The 22595-nt window shown below is 39.7% G+C and overlaps 1 protein-coding gene across 1 annotated transcript in view; it reads left to right on the plus strand.

Moving 5' to 3' along the window:
• The first annotated feature begins 21488 nt into the window (after positions 1-21488).
• chl1b (cell adhesion molecule L1-like b) overlaps positions 21489-22595 on the plus strand; it is a 63706-nt gene continuing 62599 nt past the window's right edge. The window contains exon 1 of the mRNA XM_069677940.1: positions 21489-21537. The gene's annotated coding sequence lies outside the window, so the exon portion shown is untranslated. The remainder of the gene's footprint in view (positions 21538-22595) is intronic.

Raw genomic sequence — 22595 nt, forward strand, 5'->3', positions numbered from 1 at the left:
ATAACAACCAACATTCAACAGACAGAAACATTGATTCAATGAATATTTCATAAGTTAGTGAGACAGGATGTCAGAGTTTTTGTAGTTTTCATGTATCACTTTTCTTCTTGTAAATCAAAAAGCCTTGCATTAAAGTGTTGTTATTGAAAACATGATTGATGTAATCAGAATTGTCACTGAGGGCAGGTCATTTATTATAAAACCTTGATTAATTAGACAGTAAGTGAAACTGCAAATCTTGCTTAGGATTGTTTTATCATATTTCAATATTTTTCAACAATCTGAGAAAGTACTGGGAGTCAGTTTGGCATCATACACCAGTATGCTCAATGTTAATACCAGAGGGAGAGGGATTAGTTTAAAATAAGAAAAGGTCCTTACTGCAGATGATGTTAATATGCTAAATTCAGATTGCATCATTTAAAGTTAGACAGCTGTGTATAACAGCTGTTGTGTCTAATGTCCATGTGTGAATGTACTGAATGGTCAAGAGGTAGTTTGGTTGGAAATTGGCTAAAATCTGATATGATATCTTCGTCTAAACCATCAACCTGTCTTTTAGACCCGATTCCAACCAAGCTGCTTAAGGAAGTCTTTCCCTCAATTAGCACTTCTTTACTAGATATGATCAATATGTCTTTATCGACGGGCTATGTACCCCAGTCTTTTAAACTAGCTGTAATTAAGCCACTTCTTAAAAAGCCTACCCTAGATTCAGGCACCTTAGCTAACTATAGACCTATATCTAACCTTCCTTTTATCTCAAAGATCCTTGAGAAAGCAGTCGCTAATCAATTATGTGACTTTCTTCATAACAACAGTTTATTTGAGGACTTTCAGTCAGGATTTAGAGTCCACCATAGCACTGAGACAGCCCTTGTGCGAGTTTCAAATTATCTACTTACTGCTTCAGACAGAGGACTTCTCTCTGTACTCGTCCTGTTAGATCTTAGTGCCGCTTTCGACACGATAGACCATCACATCCTGTTACAGAGATTAGAACATTTAATTGGCATTACAGGATCTGCACTAAGTTGGTTTAAATCTTATCTATCAGATCGATCTCAGTTTGTTAATGTTCATGATGTGTCCTCTATGCAAACCAAAGTTAGTCATGGAGTTCCACAAGGTTCTGTGCTCGGACCTATTCTTTTTACCTTATATATGCTTCCTCTGGGTAATATCATGAGGAAACACTCCATTCATTTTCATTGTTATGCAGATGATACTCAATTATACTTATCTATGAAGCCAGACGAAACCAATCAGTTATCTAAACTAGAAGCATGCCTTAAGGACATAAAGATCTGGATGACTAGAAACTTTCTGCTACTTAATTCAGACAAAACTGAAGTTATTGTGCTTGGCCCAAAACACCTTAGAGACTCTTTCTCTAATGATATAGCTGCCCTAGATGGCATCAGCCTGGCATCCAGCACTACTGTTAGGAATCTTGGAGTTCTATTTGATCAGGATATGTCCTTCATCTCCCACATAAAACAAATATCAAGGACAGCCTTCTTTCATCTCCGCAACATAGCAAAAATCAGACACATCTTGTCTCAAAACGATGCAGAAAAACTAGTCCATGCATTCGTTACTTCCAGGTTGGATTATTGTAACTCGTTACTATCAGGCTGCCCTAATAAGTCACTAAAAACTCTGCAGCTGGTACAAAATGCTGCAGCACGTGTGCTGACAAGAACTAGGAAGAGAGAGCACATCTCTCCTGTATTAGCCTCTCTGCACTGGCTTCCTGTAAAATCTAGAATAGAATTTAAAATCCTTCTTCTTACTTACAAAGCTCTTAATGGTCAGGCACCATCATATCTTAAAGAGCTCATAGTGCCATATTACCCCTCTAGAACATTGCGCTCCCAGGATGCAGGCCTGCTTGTGGTACCTAAAGTCTCTAAGAGTAGTGTTGGAGGTAGAGCCTTCAATTACCAGGCCCCCCTCCTCTGGAACAATCTACCAGTCAAGGTCCGGGAGGCAGACACCCTCTCTTCTTTTAAGAGTAGACTTAAAACTTTCCTCTTTGACAAAGCTTATAGCTTGGGCTGGCTCAGGCTTGGACTAGCCCATAGTTATGCTGCTATAGGTTTAGACTGCCGGGGGGATCTGACACACCAAGCTTCTCTCTCTCTCTGACTCTCTGACTCTCTTTCTCTCTCTCTCTCTCTCTCTCTCTCTCTCTCTTTCTCTCTCTCTCTCTCTCTCTCTCTCTCTTTCTCTCTCTCTCTCTCTCTCTCTCTCTCTCTCTCTCTCTCTCTGTCATATTAATGCAGCTCATTAACTCTGTATCTTCTGGTCCCATTAACATTACTAACCATATATCTTCCCGGGAGTTCTTGTGCTCCCTTGTCTTGAAGGTTCCTGAGGATCGTTGCTGCAGACCACCTGCTGCTGTGGACCTGCTCGACTGCAACAACTACTAACATCAGCCTTCCCCATAGTATCATTATTGTTGCTGCTAATGCTAATAGTAGACCTGTTGACTTCAACTGTTACAATTACGATTACCTCAGCCTTTATCATTACTCTGCTTCTCTCGCTAATTTATTTATTTATTTATTTATTTAGCCAATCTTCACCCTAGTCTACCACTATTATTGGCATTGTAACCATAAGTATGTGTCTGTTGTTGCTCATGTAACAAGGACATATGTTGTTGTGGTAACAAGAACATATGTTGTTGTTGCTCTCTTTGCCTGTCTCTATCCTGCATCTCCTTCTATCCCATTTTCGGCCCATCCAGTCGAGGCAGATGGCTGTTCAACATGAGTCTGGTTCTGCTCGAGGTTTCTGCCTGTTAAAAGGAAGTTTTTCCTTGCCAATGTGCCGAATTGCTAAGTGCTACTCATGGTGGATTCATGTTGGGCCTCTCTTTAAATAACTTAACAAAGAGTCGGTCTAGACCTGCTCTTTCTGTAAAGTGTCTCGAGATAACCCTGGTTATGATTTGGCGCTATACAAATAAAATTTGATTGATTGATTGATTGATTAAAATAATTTATTTTCATTTTGAATAGGGTTCTAAAATATAAACATTAGTCATTTAATTTGCATGCAAAATAGGTCTACCCAACCCTCAACAACACTTCAAGCAGCCCATTACATGGAAAATGATGAAACATGCAACCCGGCAGTCGGCCTTCGGCAAGGACGCATCTACAGATTGGCCGTTGGTTTCAAGCAGGAAGACATGGTGGCTTGGTCACAAACTAACTAAAGCTAAACAGTACACTTAAAATAAAGATGATCATCAGTATCTTCTGTTTGAAAGATGGAACATAGTTTAATGAGTCTGTTGCATTACTCTGGACAAGCTCATTTGCATAAAAGATAGGTGGAGTTTTGCATATGTAAATTAGGATTGCAAACAGTCTATCAACTTGCCATCATGCAGTGCGTAGCCAGAGCTCTTTTTTCAATAGAAAGTGGCTGAATCCAAATGTCCAGACTTCCCTTGTCTTGTAGATTCACAGATTTTGGTGGTGCTTTCCTGAGTATGAGGGCTCTCCAAACCCATGAATCATCCAGTCAACAAAGGGCCTCAAGTGGACTTTCTGCAGACCTCCACAGAATCCATCGAGGGTTCAGACTTTACTGGACTTCACTGATTTAATTACTCACAATTTATTGCAATATGTGCTGTATCAGATTTCTTGAGTGCTGACTTATACAATTTAAATGAATTTGTTATGAATATTTGATACATTTATTTTGTTAAAATGTAACTTGAATCATGTAGGCCAGAAAGAAATATTCATCATAGTAGTTAGGCCTCTTTCCCACCTTTTATATCCTTAAAGGTCTGCTTCCTCCATGATGACATGATGATGGTGAATGTAAGGGGACGTATGACTGAAGTTCCAAAGGGCTCAGTTCGCAAGTCCAGAGGGCCAACATTTGGATTCAGCCCATGAATATAATCGATTGACCTAACGTACTTCATGGCATCCAGTTTGTTTGCTCCTTAAGATGGCTGTGGAGAGCTATTTGTTGTAGTTCCATGTTGCCTCTGCATGTAACCTTGTTCTGATAATTGCATTTTGCATTGCAATCACTTCGACCCCAGATCCTATCGGCAAGTGACACAGGTTGTTTTTCAAGATGCCTCTTGGAACAGAGCAGGGCTGTAAATAGTGTGATGTTTCTCTCTCCAGGGAGCACTGAAGCATTGTTGTGTTCACTCGTGCAATCTGGGAGCATCACAACACTATTTTTCATGAATGCCTGGCTCTCGTCGTTTTACAGTACTTTTATCCTTCAACAGGTTATTCACCGGTGATGTCTCTTCTCTCTATATTAATTTGTTTTGCTGCAGTTAAACCAAGGATATGAGGTAGGCATGGCTGATTCCAGCCCATTTTTTTGAAGTCTGCAATAAATAAGTGCTGCTTTTACCTCCCTGTCTGCTCCTCTGAATATACCTTGCTCCCATCGCAGCTGTCTAGGGAGAGTAGAAATGTTATTGCTCTGTCAGTTTTATCTTGCATTACCCGAGCAGCAGGATGTCAACAGCGATGCAGAATCTCAACCCAGTTCTGGGACACTAGAGCGAGGCCAGTGTTCTATAGTACATCTGCTTTGTTCAGACAAAGGATTGTCTTAATCTTTTTTGCATCTCACTAGCAGGATCTGCTCTTGGTTGGAGAAAATACTGCTTTACATTAATAAAATCCAAAGACAAGGAAATAAGAAAACAAAAAAAAGCTTGAGACTAAAATGCTAATGTAACTACACGTACAAAAATAGTTCCAAGGAACATTTTAAAAATAACACTAGAAGTAAAAAAGGTACCACTGTAGAGCAAGCTGGCTATAAGCTTCAGCCTGCAGGCTTTGGGAATAATTAACGTCTAAACGGTGCAGTGGCACACACAGACATTGGCTCAGCTCTCGGCCTGACATGGCTAAAACACACCAGCAGGTTATAGAGCCCTTCCAGTGTTTCAATGGAGACACATTCCAGCAGACTGCACCGCAACAAGCCACCTCTGACTAGCCCTATAATGAGGTTGGTGACTGTCAACAGCCTTTCCCAGTGCTTCTCCAGCCAGCCCGAGTGATTGCTCCCTACCTGCTGCCCTGCTCCCCCCAGGCCTGCCACACACTTTACACTGGCTACACCAATTAATCAAATAGGGCCTTCTGCTGCTCACTTTTATTATTTTTTTCTTCCAAGACGGTAGCCCTTGAGAAGTGGTCTTGACAGTTGTAATAATTAGGAACTCTGCTGGCCTTGTTAGCAAGGCCAAAGTAGGGTGGCAACAGTGCTCTAATGCTATAATTAAATATTTGCAGAGGCAGTAATGTTTGCGCAAGTGCAGGTTTTGGACAAATGTTGTTACCAAGACACATCTGTTACAAGGTTGGCTGAGCAGCGTCTCATGGCAGACCCCATCCTGCAGCCTTCTTGTCCTGTTTAAAACTCAGAGTCAACAACTATAAGAGCACTATTATTAAATTCCAAAACATTTGTTCCAGGGTGAGGATAGAGCAATAAAGTTCTTACCGCTATATGCTCTCTGCACAGTACTGACTAAATTGAAAACATGTCTTTATGATAGGTGTGTAGCTGTATTTTGACTGAGAAACATCCACTGAGAGACGAGACCAATTCTCATGTTACTCCTATTTTCCCATTCTTTGTATGGATGCAGTTAATCTCATACACCATGTAAAAGCTAATTTTCTCAGACCTGAAGTCCCAAATGAGCAACAACTACTTAGATTTTACAAATATTCTGAATATGTGGTTACAGCAAAACAGTTATTTTACTGACTGTACAGATCAGTACAAATCAGCACAAATAGCCTCCCAGCCAAACAAGAGAAAAGCTATTTATACAAACAAGATAAATATATAGACAGTGACACTAAAAATACATCTGAGAATATCCTTTCGTTGTGTTCTAAGGACAGAACTGAGAGCAACACAGTCTCAAGGACTGATGGAGAAGGCCACTGTGTTCTCCATGTTTAAGCAGCACACTAACAACAAGTTTACACAAGTTCTATCAAAATAACATACGAGATTTGTGGTCCAAACGTTATTGCTGTGACTACTGAACTCATTAACTCAGTCATAGCCATAAGAGCTTTAAATGTTAAAGTCTGGTGGTTTTATTGTAAGAAGAGCTGCCTGTGTTTTAGATGATAATCTGTGTACTCCAGTCAAATCAGTAAAAGTATATGCACAGAGGTGTGAATTGCATGTTTGGTTTCTCCCTGCAGAGCAACCAATAACAAATTGGGGGGCTGGCAGCAGATGGTGTTGGGTGTGAGATTAGACTGGCACTGGCACATGGCAGGAGGCTGTGCTGGTGAGAGGTTGCTGTGGGTGAGAGTGGAGTTCAGAGATCTTCTCCATGGGAATTAGCAGTAGTGTTGAGGAGGAGTAGATTTACATATGAGTCTGTAGCACTAGCCAAGCTTCAGACAGTTTTTCTCCTGCACCGAGGGGGAAGAATGTTAAAAGCAACATTTTTCTTTTAAAAGAATCCAAACAGTCAGCAAAGAGTGTTGTATGCTTTGTATGCTCCATTCCTCCCTCTGGACAGAACCGTGGGCCAGAAGTTTATATATAACAGGATGAATTACTAAGTTATCACTGACCAGCCCTACTTTGCATACGGCTGCGCTGGGAAAAATATACTTCTTTATGTTATTGCTCCCATAAAGTAGGATGATACTGCTGTTGGAGTTCATTATGAACAATCCTAGCCCATAAATTTGATAAGAAATATGATGTGTTTTACACATTCAGGAGCACATTGGAAAAAAGTGTATTTTTACTGGGGCAATTAAGGACAAGAACTTTGCTCAAGGGCATGAATATGAGTGGCTTTTTGGATTCATCTCTCAAGTGTTAAATCACTAGGCTATTGACCCTGTATAAAACCCCCTGCTGACACAGTAGAAAAGGGACTCTAATTATATATTCAAGAGAAAATGGTGGGGGAAATAATGGGATACCCCAGTGGCAAGGGGATCTCAAAGTCAAGAGGAGCTTGAAAAGAATATTGAATTAGAAACATCACATTTTTGATGGTTAGAGTACCCTCTACCCCTCTGTGGGCAGGTGTTAAATTATGACGTTTGATCATTTTCAGGGATTTAACCAGATTGACACCAGGGGATATAATTTTGCACAGTTAGGTCTTGATGCTGAAAGGAAACTGTAAAAACACTGTGCAGCACTGTGAGTACCTATGACATTAAGTCTCATGGGTTTCAAAGATGCTAGATTTAAACAGCCACAGCCACAGGAGGGCGACTGAGACAACAAATATGAGAGGAAAATAGGTCGCGCTGAAAATGTGTAATTTTTCATACAATCAACAGAGGGAAGCAGAGCACAGCTTGTACCTACAGGCCTGTGTTCATAATAGGGCCTGCATTTTGAAATCTTTCATAGTTTCAGAGTCGCTGGCCGCTGGGGAGACATCTTTTCCGAGCCATTCACCTTCAAATCCCCATTATCTTCTTAGGATTAAGATGATGTTTGGGAAAGAAGGCTGCTAAACACTAATCCCTGAGCACATCAGTGATTTTTACCAGTGATGCAAGGTCACAGTGACGCAAATTATTAGCAAACGGCAGAAATAAATCTACTTATCAAAGCCTGTGACTTGTAAGAGGAGCCAATTAAGTATTCATCTTTTGTCAAAGTAAAAAAGAACTAAAAAGATTTAACTTTTTTTTTTTTAATGGATGAATAAAGAGACATTAAGAAATAAACATGTGGATGAATTGTGTAAAATACACAATTAAATGAGTATTTGTTTTTAATTGGCCTCATTATTATGAAATATTTTTTATATTGATTATATTTCTATTTCAAAATGTCTCTTTTCAAGTTCTTAATAAGGTTTTTCTTCACTGACACCTTTCTTGCAATGTTTTACTCCTATCATTTTACAGAGACGTAACCACCACCTCACCATTAGCTAATCATATCAGTTTAGTCAGCTTGTTCCTCTTTCTTAGTGCAAGGACCATGTCTAACTGATTTTGCATACTGCCTACCTGTTCCTGTACTTATCCCTTTGTTTAGGTTGGCAAAGCTACCAGCCACCTAGCCAGCTAACTATCCAAGATGAATTGTGATCTCTGATTATTATTCAGTATGAAAATAAAGAGACTGTGTTAACTGCAGCAGTGCGCTGGTTAATAGGCCTACAGAATTAGTTCTGCCACATTTTAAAGATATTCCTTGCAGAAACAAAGCAGCAAAAAAAGAGAGATTTTTCTCAATGTTAACTATAAACAAAAGGAGCTAACATGGAGTACTCTTCATTTGACACTAAATACAGGCTCACTACCCAGGCTAGCTTGTAAGCTAGCTGGTTCAGTCGGTAGCAAATGTGAAGCCTTGTTGAGCAAAATAAATAGAAGGAGATGCTTGTGTCTGTGTTTAATTCTGGCGGCAGCTAGATATTTTATTCACAACGCCTGACATTGTTTAGCTAACAGGAGCTAAACAGCTAAATCTAGTGGCAGTTGTTTATCTTGCTTGTTCAAGAGGCAGAGGGATTTTGATTGACTGAATGGTGTGATGGTGGAGTGAATGAAGAATGAATGAGCAGCATCTAGGCCATCTCAAAATCAAAATTAAACTTTTTGTATGGAAAGAATAAAGTGGGTTACCAAGCCCATTAGTAATGAAACGTGTTTAAATAAAGCAACTTTATGAAACTTTTTTTCCCTCTTTCAACGATTTTCACGCACTTAATGGCTGGTGGTAAAGTGTATGACATATCTCTTTGCTTTTTCTGTCTTATACATGCCTGGTAGTCCCCTAACATCTTATCTGTTTTCATTTTAACTGTGTAATGTACTACTGACTGTCAAACTTTACCATAGAAAATGAAAACAGGCATACAGAATTATATTTAAATAGTAATCATCTCCATGATATACTGGTTTTCTTTGAGGCATTATTATTAAGTTGAGCCTGTTTCTTAAACAGCTTAAAACTCATTCCAGTATTTTTAATTATTCAACATCAAAATGCCTTTATTTGGAAAGATAGTCCAGCAAGCACTGCAGAACAAGGGTTCTAACTGCTAAGTTTGTAATAAATATTCATTATGTGAACTGAAGTGGGAAATAAGTAGACAGAAACAAGGTTAGGGGGGTGGTATTCTGTCTGGAGAAGGGGAGACAAGGCTCTGTGGAAGTGGGACTTCATCAGATCTTCATCTGAACATAAAGAAGCCAGACAGAAACTTGATTACTGGGAAATGGAAGTCTCCTGTCGTGTGACAGTGACAGTGTTGGGGGGGGCTACGACTCCGAGATACCATCAAAGTCCTCCTTTATTTTGCCTGATGAGGAAGAGATGTCGCATACCCAGAGCTGCCTGGGGGCTTGCTGATGTCATCTGCCTGTCAGACACGATGACAGGAAGCCTCGCTGCTGCCTGGAATGAATGAATGAATGGAACCTGCTGGTGGATTCATCAGGTCACATAATGAAACTGGTCAAGGCAGAGATAATGGACAGAGAATGCATTAGCATTTTCCCGCATTCTTGTGACCTGATATGGGCCATGATATAGCCGGATGCTGATGATAAGCTCTGGACTGCATTTGGTGAATCCATATTGCTTTTCATTAGTGCTGGGGTGATGCTGTTTGGAATTCACATTGCAATATCAAACGCTACTTTTCTGTGCATCTGGGGGCTGGTTGTGTGGTAATGTTCCTCATTGCTCATGCTCCACCCTTGATCCTCAGAGACACAGTAGAGCTGCAAGACAAAAAAGCAAGCAACTTTTTCTTATTATTTTTAGAGGCTCATGCAAATCAGGCTGGGCAATATGTGTTTTGTATGTGTGTGTGTCTTTTGAGGACTTTGTTGCACAGATAGATTTATCAGCAGAGCCTGTTGTGTCCGTCCCTGCCCTCCAGCACGCAGCACAGGCAGTGGAGACAAGCATGTGGTCTACCCAGATTATACCTCATTTGAGATCTACAATGGCCACATAGAATATTTAAATGGAGCCCTGAATCGTCAACTTTAACACTGTTGACAGCTCACAGATGCACAGACTGTAGAAGTCCCATGCTTGTTGAAGCAAAACACAGGATAAGACATCCATTAATCCTTATAAGAGTAATTCTCCGTGAGTAAATCCCAAACTCAACCACTCACCGCTGCCAGACAACAATTAATGAGATGCAGCCAGATTGCTAATTGACTTCCTGGATTCCACGTAGCTTATATCTCCATGGCAACGAAACCAGCCATTTCTTGTTGTACTCATAGGAAAGGGAGTAAAGTTTTTTAAGCCTGCATTCACTCTGTTCTCTTTTCTCCTCTGAATAATACATTGATGATTACATTTTAACTATGTACTCATTCCAAACTATTAACTGCTAATGTTATTAGAGGAATAATGAGATTTAATCAAAGCTACACATGATTATACAGATAAGATCTGGAGCTGGGTATTAATGACTTAGATGTAGAAGACAGGATGGGGAAAGGAAGAGAGCAAGGTCATTAAAAGAGAGATTGCAGTGGACGGAGCAGGAGGAGGAGCAGGGCTTGTCGGAGTGTCTGGCTCCCCGCTGACACCAACATGGCCTTCTCTGTTCCCTGTCATCGTGACATCAACCAGTCCTGAATCACTGCTGCTGACCTCCAGACAGCGCCTCTGTGAATCCCTCTCCCTCACTGACACTCTGACCCCTCCATAGATCAGATCATATGTCGACATCAGACATGTAACAAGATCCAGGATGTCTCGTCCTCATAGCCACACAGGAAATAATATTTGCAGGAATACCATGTAAATTGCAGGAGAACACAGTGCAGACACCAGCTCTTGATTTGTACTTGATTTACCAAGCCTTGCTTCCTCTTAATTGTTTTGTACATGGACAATAGTGTAATCTTTTTTAACAACATCCTCTGTGTCATGCAGAGTTTCTCAGCCTTTGTGTTAGGACCCCACTTACAGTTAACAGACATTTGCATCTGGGTCTGCAGAAATTTCAACTAATACACAAAGAAAAAAACTAATAAGTTGTTTATGAATTATTCTTACTCTCAAATATGTTAGCTAGGTTACCAGTTTTTAAAAGAAAAAAAACAAAAGAACTAATGCATTCACAGCCTCCCTGAAAATGAAGATAAAAATTCAAAAAGCATAGACAAATGCAAAGGTAAGCTAACATTAACATCAAATCATCAAGGGCTCTGCATGTAGATACTGTTAACTTGCAATAACCTAGAATGGTAAATGTACTGCACTTATTAGTCTGACAACTCAAAGTGCTTTCCACTACATTTCAGTATTCACCCTTTCATACACTAATTTTTTGCCATACAAGGCCACTAATGAGCTAATCATTGTCACACATTCATACAATGTTACATTGTTACAAGTTCATTTAGCAGATTCTTTGGTCCAAAGCGGCACACACCACAGGCTATGCCTCCTTCAGCAATTTGGGGTTCATTATCTTACCCAAAGATACTTCGGCATGTAGTCTGGAGGTGCTAGGGATCGAACCACCGAGCCTGTGTTCTCTGAGCCACAGCCTCCCAATTTGCAATAACCCTGAATGGCTGCAGGGTAAATGTAGGTTTTAAACAATCTAAAGATGTTGGCTAGAATACATTACTGCTTAGCTGCTACTAAGCTGTTACTTATCCGTTGTTGATATATTTTTTCAAGCTGAACCAGTGGATGAATCCAGAAGCGAAACTACAATGAGGCTTTGCCAGTTTTGTTGAGCCGTGCAGTTTCACAAAGCTGGCTCTCTTTTAATCTGGCTAAATCACCATGGTAACTTACTCTGCAAAACTAACCAGGTCGGGGCCAGGTTATGGCTCAAAACAAGCTCAAAGAAAAAAAAAGCCAATGTCCTCTAATTGCTACAATTACTGTGCCATGAACTGAAAAGGTCACTTGTCACACTTCATAATGTGATGACCAGAGATTGTTTTGTAGTGTCATGTTTATGCAAATATCTTCATAAACCATTGAGACAGCTGCCTGTGATTACAGATAGAGAAGGAAATACGTGCTTGTTTTTATGACAGCATGCTTGGTATAAATGATAAGAGATGGTGTCATTTTTCACTGTGACTATTAGACCAGATATTAAAGAAAAAGTGTGAAGACACACAACACACAATGTGATGGATTATTTCTATTGATTTCCATTGTTTCATTTTAATTAGCCCCAGGGTTTAAGACTTGATTTGATAGGGCTCTGGATTTAAACGTATTGATTTGTTGGTTGGCTCCTTTAAAGCCACTCTGCTGGTTATTATAACCCCCCCCCGCTCCCCTGTGGGCAGCATTTGCCCCTATACCAAACATGTACCGACCCCCTTGGATTGCTCCTGAAGACATTTAATTGAAACAGACAGAATAACACTCCTGTTATCCCGTGGGCCCAATTCTATTACCTTCTTATGCACCTCCCCTGAGAGTAGTGAGCAGCCGCAAACCAAGTGTAACATCAATGCATCATTTACACCTTGAAATAATTATGCAGCCTGCAAGGCCGGTCACAGCATGAGAGATGTTTTCCTATTGTAATAATACCAATGTATGACATCTTCCTTATCAGAAACATGATTATGTTGTTTATCCTCAGCCTCCATTCATTCACAGTAATGAACTAATAAACAAACATTGCTGTGTGTAAATGTGAGCTGTAGCTTGTGTTCCTAGAGATCTGATATGGCCAAGCCTTCCGACCTATCTGCCCAAGTACAAGCGGAAAGGCAATTATTTGCATGATCACACAGTCATTGTGTTGCATCCAACCACACAGAAATTTAATTATCTAACGGTAAATTCTTTCACAGGGGAAGAGCAGTGAATCTGGCCCATCTTTTCTTGCCACAGGGTTTTATTTCTTTCTCAGCACAGCATGGACAGTTGCTTTTTGTGTATTAAGATAAGCTGCTGCAAAAGTGGAATTCAGGTTGAAAACTCTTAACTCAGCTTGGGGTATATTTTGATTACACAGCTGTGAAGTGCACAGCTTTGTCTGATTTGTCTCAGATTTTCAGCAATAAGGATTCATAAATATCTATCATATTAGGAATATGGATCCGGTGCTACAGTCCATTCAATTGTCTCATCTCAGTGGTCAACAAATCATAAATCTGCAACAGACAGCTATGCTCAAGCACACCCGTAAAAACCACACACACTCATATCTAATGATAACACTCTGTCATTATCAAGTGGCTCAACAGTTATATTACTGTAGGAAGAGAGGGAAAGCTTATTCCCAATTTCCTCTTTTGTGAAATGATTGACGGCCGTTCTGCACCAGTCTTACATCTCAGCCCAAATTTCATAGCTGCAATATTTGGATTGCCATGGAAACAGCTTTCATACTGTCAGACCCCCACCCCTCCTGCCTTCATCCAGAAACGATGGTATCTCCCAGCCTTTATTAGGTGAGAAGATGCTCCTTGTCGCTCTCATGATGAGTAAATGATCCCACGAAGGCATATGAAAAAGCACTACACGCAGAGCAATGCGCTGTCTCCAGGGAGAGTGCCTCCACGCAGAGCAATCTGCCAAAGGAAAACGCCCTCTCCCAACCTGCTGCTGATATTAATTACGACTGGAAAGCCTCGGCTGTGCCTCCAGCAGTTCCTGTGTGATGCAGGGAGGGGCTACAAGGCTGGCTCGACAGGAGACGCGGGGAAGCTACAGATGTTGCTCACACATTCTTATAGTAAAAAGTGGGAGAGGTTTTTGCTTTATTTAGATCTCTTTGCTGCAGGTGGATTGGTGAGAGCAGAGCCACTTGAAGACTGAACAGGAAGGCTTCATGCAATAAATCACAGCTGTTCTCTGTGATTCTGCCATTCTTCTCCCATAATATAGGCCCATTCTTGAAAAAAAGCGTACAGCATACTGTACAGAATTTTTTTCGATTGTAAAAGTTCCTGTAGGAGGATTTATGTGTAGAATATCTTTCAGCAATCTAACGTTACTGAATTAGATAATGAAATGCAACCATCATTATTTTGTCTATTTAAACCTTTTTAAACTGTAACTTCCTGAAGGGTATATAGTAATTGTAAGCATGCTGTGTCACAAGGGATTTCAGACATGTTTTGTTTCTTAAAATAAAGTTTACTACAGTTATTAAATACAATGCCTTCTTAAAATAAGGATATAAATCATCTACATCAACTACATCGCTCTTAAATCTATTTAACCATTTGAAAACCCTTATTTTGTTGTGATTTCTGTGTTTGCACACACACAACACAACACAACACAACACAACACAACACAACACAACACACACACGCACTGATCCCTGAAAATCATTAACAATTGTAATTCATAATTTCAACTTTGGATGCTTTGATAAGTAGAAAACTTCAATGTTTAATAAGTGTAGATAAGCGTTTTCAGTCATATGACATGCATGAAAAGGCAACATTAAGTTCATGATTCATGAAAATAAAATTGTGGATAGGCTATAACAAACATGTTGCCAACAGTAATAATTAGATGGAGGTGAAACAAATGTTTGTGGTAAAAGCAGGCCGCTTTGCAAGTGATAATCACTCCACCTTAACTCTCAAAGCTAAATGAGTTAACCACATAGTGGTGTATTCAGGCTTTTTTAAGTAACGATGACGTCTATAGTACTATGATGTCTATCGTATTGGTCAGAAAGGCCACGTGAAGTCCAAGTATAGTGAAAGTATAATTTAGTAACTTAAATTTTTTCCTATGAATTTGATACATTTTCACAAAATTGTCTAATAATCCATAATTGATATGTTTGTAAAATAATAAGTTCATCCCATGTTTTAGTGAATTTTCAATATACTCTATAGGAAATTCGTGTTCAAATTAGCTTTTTAAAAGAGGATCCTCAGACCCCGCAGCAGATTTGGAACCTGACATTGTTGTCATCATGTCCACTTCCTTTAGTGGTATGTATGTGCAGGAGACCTACCTGCAGCTTAGAAAGCATACTTTGTTTTTGGGGTCTCATGTTGCATTTACTTATATTTGACCCTTTGTATTGCTTTCTAAGGAGAACCTGATCCTGCGCATGTGACCTGTACTTTATATACTGAAGCCACCAACTCTGCTTTGACAGGACTGGTGAGGAGCAATTAAAGGCATGGGTCATATAGATGTCAGTTGACCACCACAGCCATACAAGGTTCAAGACCCTTCCCTTCATTGTGATAAAAAACACGTTTACTATTGGTGTGTGTAAGTGTGAAATGACATTCCACATATTAGATCATCACCATCTCATTCACTTAAACTAAACACAACTACAAAGATAAAAGCATAAAAACAAAATGTTCCAAATTGGAATGAATGTATATGTTAAAAACCTTTGAGCTCAGCTTAAGATAAATAAAACACTGCGCGGCATTGTGTCACCAAAGGCAGGGGCTTTTGGCGACACAATCCATCTTAATTTTTGATGAAAGCCTATGGGCTGACTGGTATAGAGCGGCAAACAGCATACAGCCTGCATATTTACTTCCAGCTCATTTATTCTCATTATGCAGCCCTGAAGACTTCAATGAGGGGATTTCTGCCCCACAGTGATATTCCATGAAACAGAGGGAGAGGGAAGGAGAGAGGGAAAGAAAGATGGGGGATCACATCAGTAAAAACAAGACGGAAGCAGGGCTGTGGGGGGTGGTTTCATTCATGCTCTGCCCGTGAACTTTGACACCTTTGACAACGTTGGGTTTGTTTTCAGAGCCTACGTTGACGGCACCAGCTCATTCTTCTCCCCTTGCTCAGTCTCCGTTGGAAATTTCACATTTACTAATACGTAATGAGGCCCTGCCCTGTCTAGCTGGGGAGGTGCCATGATTTCATGTCTTGGGTTTAGCTCCCTGCAGTAATTATGGTTTATATGGCCAGCAGCACGTCACCTGAGAAATGTCTGAACATAAATTATTCCTAAAGGAAGGAAAATATGGGAGAGAAAAACAGCTTTTATTCATAATGTGCATTAAAAAGTGTACAATAATGTAGATGCTTAATATTTAAAGATGCTATATGTAAGATTTTACATGTATTCATCAATCAAATATATTTTTTTATTGTCAAAGTGTTAAGGGATAGTAGAGGAACTGATAAATTGAGACCTTCCCCAATTTCCTCCATTGCCTGTAACAACCTGTGGGCTGATCATGTCAAGCACTCTGGACATTTTTTCTGCAAAACATGAGGATGTGACGTATCTGCGTGTTTGCGAGTACCTCTGCCGAGAGCTCATTCTCTTCCACTACAGTCAACAGTGTGCAACACGAGACAACGTAAGGTGTGAAATGGAGACTGATAATGCCAACAAACGACCGGCACCCACAACAACACTAACACAAACTACACATAAGAATAAAAAACAAAAAAAAGTTTTATCTAGTGTAGCCCGTCTGACCAAACAGGAATGTGATCAACGTCATGGGGAAAACTAAATTCAACGTTGGCAGGGCATGCGAATCAGGGAGACCTTAAATTGCTTTTGGGGATCAAAACAGACCCAACACTTATTGTTGTCATAGAAACAAAACCTGCGTGCAGCGTTCTCTCACCGGGTGCAGCGTTTTTCTCTCACAGCACAAGGGCTTCATCCCAGCTCTCTCCAGCCGCCCTGCCTGGCTAATGTTCGCTAATGCTTGTGATGATTTGCCGGTTCGCCGTTTTTTGCTGTTTGGTTACGAAGCACAATGCCAGAGTCATGCAGTGTATTTATGTTAGAGCTAGCTGGCTAACCTTAGCATGCTCGCACCATCTAAGTGCGTATGTCAGTGTTGTGTATGTCAAAAGCTTTGTGTGACTCACTCTTTGCATGAAATTGTTTTGCTTGAGGATAACTATTTTCCAAAAAAAGATCTGTTTTCAAAAATGTCAGTTTTAGTGAACGCATGCTGTCAGTATCAACCAGAGTGAAAAGTACACTGCGTTGACTGCTTTACAATTTAATCTGCCTAATGTTTTGTGTATGTAAAGCAGCAGCAGTTTAACACCTCTAGTTTTCACATAATACAGCCCTGGTATGGCTGTAGAGGATGAACAAGAAACTGTGACACTGATAACAATTAAATCCAATTATGTTGGATTGTCTTGTGAAAAAAATAAAAACAACTGAACAGGGAAATTATCATTACAAAATTTCACTGCATTAAATGGCTTTTGCTTAAAAAATGACTGACCAATTAGTTTGATTTCATGACAATCTAAAGGATTAGAAATTTCCCTTTTTGAAAACCTAACACAAGTGACATACTCTTGTGATATACCAAACATAACTTTTCCAGAAAACTGTATGTTTATGTCAGACCTCACCATAAACGCCCTGACAAAGAAAAGTCTGGAACACAGTGAATCAACTTACATATAATTCCATTTTAACCAGGGCCTCTGCAGGGTCAGCTGAGAACAGGGCCTTAAGCTACAGTCTTACACTTACCGTTTATAGATGAGGCAGTTCCTGCTGAAAAAGAAGGAAGCAGATGTTCCATCAAATCTAATTTGATTTGAAAAGAGCACTCACTGTAACACCGAACACCTAACACAGATATCTTGTTACAATTATTGCTCAGTCAAGCCATTGTGTAATCCATTCAGTGGGATTATGATACCCTAAATCAGGTTATTTGGATTCAAGTCAATCTGTTCATTTCCCTTCTTTGTGTAACAGACAGGACTTAGTCTTGCCTCTGTGGTGCCGGTTGGATGAAGATGAATCCAGTGTGTACAGAACAGACAGATGACCTGGCTAAGACCTCTCTATTGTGTAATTGCGTTACCTGAAGCCCGATTATGATCCCTCCACTTCAGTTGCCGTGCATATGTGAACCACTTCGCAACAGGTAACAGTATTTTTTGGGGGGGATATTTGCTTAAAACTCTTTCACCTGGGCTAAAGCATCTTAGACTCCAAATACTTTAAACAGCAGTTTAGACAGACTGTATATCTTTGAGGACAGTGAGGTCATGTCCTCAGTAGTTTTTCTGGGAATTCTACCCTTTCAGCAGCCTGAACAGAGTTTGAATGTCTTATACGACAATTTTGGAGGATTTCTCGCAATGTAAGCCATACTTCCGAAGTTAAGCGCCAATGCAGGGAGTGATTTATTAGAAGCAAGGAGGAAAGTGAGGCTGTGGAGATTAGGGTGTGTGCTTGGTGTGTAATGACCCTGACTCTAATTGAGGAGACTAACGTTAGGCCTGTGCCTGATGTTCAATTGAAATATTGAAGTTTGCAGATTTTTCTGTTCTGACAATGATATTAAAGCAATTGTAACTTACTATCAAAACGATAATGTTTTTTAAAAAAAAAATCCCAACAGTCTTCCCCTTTCTGTGCTTAAAATGATGTTTCTGGAGGAGCGGCATGTCCCCTCCCCCAAGTGACGAGTGGATTTAAAATCCTTCTGTACTTTTTGACGTCTCTTTCCACTGATCTGACACCCGGCATTACCATTCTACATTTGCCTTCTCAACAAAACTTAGCTTTGTTCTTGATTACAGTATCTAATGTTCTAAATATATTTTGGTTGGTGATTATTAGGAATAAGATAATAATGTGAAACAGAACATATGTTCTGTCCGCGCCTAGCACAGAGACACAGACCTTTAAAATGGGAACCTGTGAATAAAGAAGACTTTTTTTTTTTTACCATTAAATGTATTTCTTTAATGTTTACATTTTTTAAATAAATGCTTTTCTTTATACTAAGAATAAGTATCCATGCAGGCACTTCACCAGCACCATGAGAAAGATTAGTTAAAACACTGGGGGAAGAAAAGAAGGGTGGGGAGGTTTCGGGCTCAATCTGAAACTCATTTAAGACCAACAGACAAGAGACAGCTGGCTCCTGACCCTGTCAATCAGTCATATATTTGAGTGGAGGAAATAGACGATGTGACAATATAAATCCAGTGACATTCTTGTTTTTAGTAATTAAATAAAAAAACAACAACTATAAATTTGATAAAATCCAGTCTGTTGGTAGCACAGTGGTCTGGAAACAAACATATATTCAAAATGACCCTCTGAGCCAGAAATGACGAGCTGAACATGACTGGAAAGGCTGAGAGGTCCTTCCCACCTTGTCATTTCCGAGTTGGAAACCCACTCCATTTCTCTTTGAGGGTTTCGGGTTATTGGCTAAATTGATTTCTAGCTGACCTTTACTGCCCGCTTCTCTGATGCAAAGAGTTCTTAATGATCTTGTGCTGTCAAAGGTGTTGAAATCACAGATCCCTGCAGACTATTAGTCTACAATACACAGGCTGGGGGGGCTGGTTTATTTCAGTTGGTATAGCAGGCACCCCATATACAGAGGCCATAGTCCTCAATGCACTGATCGCAACAAAAATCTAAACCCACAATTGTGTGAAATTCCATGTAAGAAGTGAAACATATTAAATATAAAAGACATAAAATATATATCAAAATAAAGGAAGCATTACTAAAAAAGAAAATAAGTACATTTGAGAAAAAAATAGACATTTAGAACTAAATATACACATCTCAGGAGGTTGAAATATTCAGTTTTTGTGACACCTCAGAAAGGTCTTGAGTAAACATCATAGTCATTTTTTGAACCTATAATTTTTTAGCAAAACAGTGAAAAAAAAGCTATCTTGGCATTTTTATAATGAAATGGCCAATTGAATGAAGGCTCTTTTTTCCCCCAGAACAGTGCCTTGTTTTTTTCACCTTTTGAATTTCCCACCAAAGAGCACTTTCATGACTCGTTGTTTAAACTTCTGTGCACTCCAGATTTTTCTGAAATTTTCAGTGTTATAATAATGTATATAACATTGTTAGATTGATCGTCCATGCAGAACAGAACACAGAATACTTTCACTCACTCCTTCTCAGATACTTAGGCATCATTACTGGCCCAAATCCAATCTCCACATTCACAGACTCACATACTCTCAGGGAAGTTGTGTCTTAGTATGTGAGGGTTTAGGGCTGTCCCACTATAAAAGCTTCAAATCCATGTGGGCTCTGATGCAGGCTTCTTAAAGCCAATTTGTGGCCTTTCCACTCGTTCACATATAAGCAGACTACCTTTTGGACTTGCCCATAGTATACGGCCCCATAATAAATGTACACAAAGCAAGCTTGTTTGGCAAGCGTGAGGGTAAGGCATTGGGCCACTGTCTACTAAGGATGACTTGACTTGCTGTTGCCCTCCATTTTCATAGCAAATAGCGCAACATTAATAAAGTGAAAAGGGCATGAGGTAAAGCTGATTTTCGGAGAGCCAACTGTCACAAGTCAAATTATGGTCTGCTGTGCTCATAGGCATTCATTTTCTTAATTTGGAATCGTCATTATGGTTCATACACTTTGGTTAAAAAGTGATGGCCCTACCATAAATTACCCAATGGCCTTAAAAGTTATTAATGTGGAAGTGACTATCTGATAGACCAGCTGAGCTTATATCATTGATCAATGTCAGATTATATGTAATGCCGCCTGATAAGTATAAATAAACTGTGGTACATAAAGATATGTTAATGACACAGGCTTTTTAATTTAATCTATTTACTTACTTATTTTCTTTATGTTTCTTCTAATATTTGGGTCCTTTGTGTTAAGTTTATTTTTCCAGCCTTAAAGATCTTTGTCACATCTATTTAACTGAACCAGATATGTCACCCTTCTCATATCACAGCATTTTAAGGTGACAAAGGCATTTCGTATCATCTAGGCTAATAGTCGCTCAGTCACCAACAGCAATAGTTAAATGGCTAGTAGGCTGCTCCCAGTGGCCAATGGCAGAATATACAGTAGTGTGTAGAATGCACCTTTATGGACAACATGTCCACTTTAGAGTTGGAAAAAATACTTTGAATTTAATCTAAACGTTAAATAGAAAGAATATTAAATACTTAACTGAAATCAAAGCTAATAAACAAAATAATAACTAATAGGGATAAAACAGAATATCCTAAAGGCTAAGTAGCCTAGTAGGCTAGATAATGAACATCAAGTGTCTCAAGTTTACTACATGAAAACAAACGTAATCAACTGCACAGAGAGTTTAAAATGTTTTCTTCCCTTCATTCATCTGTATCCTCACTAGCGGAGTAGTTTAGTACTCCACTTTCCTCCTCCTCCCCCCATTTAAACCTGCTCATTCTGAAGCTTGGGAATAATGTCGCTGTCACTGTTTTGGGGGCTGGGGAGCGCTTTAACCCGGTCACAACGTGTGGAAGTTGCTCACGGTTTTTCTGCGTTGCCATGGGGTTTTGTAAAACCTATTGACTGCGATAGGGTCCCTTCTTTTCTTTGAGTCTGTCTTTGTGGTGGAGGAAAAAACCGCTATTACTTTTCTTGTAGAGGCGGGGGGAGCGATAGTAGCATCCAAGGGAGGAGGGAGGTAGCTTACTCCGGTTCAGACCAACTGCAAGGCAAAGCGGCGTTACGTTACCAGCCAAACCTCCCTCTGCCCTTTTCCAGCGGTGGAGAAAATTCAACTTTGTGAACGGCTGCCACGACATGAGTTGCACCTGAAGGTGAGTTTTCAGAATTTCCGTGGATTTATGAACGCTTTAACATTAGGAATATTTATTTTCACATTTTCTCCCTGTTAAATGTTGTTAGTTATTGCACTTCTTACAAATATTAGCTAGCTTTGAACACGAAGCTCTCAGTTGGTAACGTTGATTTCAGCAGGCACCTGCACGGACCGAGCTTATGCTACTTTGCGTGGCAGGTGGTTGTCATTAGTCACGACTGCTGTTTTAATGTTATTTATTTATGAGTGGAGTAATAACGGGACTTAAAATAAGTCATTAACAGTCATGTGCTAGATTAATCGGTGGAGGTCTAACCCAGTTTAACCAGGTTTACCTACCCTGCATAAAATATGATCATGAAGCTTTCAGCCCGCTTTAAATTAACATTTTGCAGGGGTAGTAGAGATGATAAGTATGACTCATTCTGACCAGATACTTAATTTTCCCTTAGCTTTATGAGTGTCTGTGATGCCTGATATATCTCTGACTAGAAATTTCTGTGCTATCCTTATTTACCACTACACTGCCCATCACACAGTAATGATCTCATCCTGCTTATCACTGACTCTCATACTGAATACTGAACCGCAGAACTGAATCATGACTTGTCATCCGGTGTGGTGAATAGCATTATCTCATTCTCTGTTGGCAATACATTTTTTTTGGCCTGTGATGTGACAGGCACAGCAATAGTTATATTAAGGAAAAAAACTAAACTGCATAAACTGATATATTTGTAGAGGCCCTGCTGATGAGTTAACTACAGCAATGTTTTATGTGCAGAAATTAATTGCATAATGTAATTGCACACACTGCATATCAGCGGAGAATAAGAAAGAGAATTTTGATATTTATCTAAGATTTTCCTTCTCAAGCAGCTGAACCCTCTGACCAAAGCACTAACAATGCATTTTAGAATGTTTTCACTGATCAACTACCTCTTCTCTCTTAAAGCCTTTGGCACATTTAAGACATTCTCCTTTACTTGTTGCACAAGTGTGAAACAAGCATGAAACAAGATTAAAATGACTGGTGAAGCTTCAAATATTTACATT

This window comes from Semicossyphus pulcher, unplaced genomic scaffold (assembly GCF_022749685.1).
Source record: "Semicossyphus pulcher isolate SPU_LCO1_2020_fin unplaced genomic scaffold, fSemPul1.0.p SCAF_3, whole genome shotgun sequence".
Lineage (NCBI taxonomy): Eukaryota > Metazoa > Chordata > Actinopteri > Labriformes > Labridae > Semicossyphus > Semicossyphus pulcher.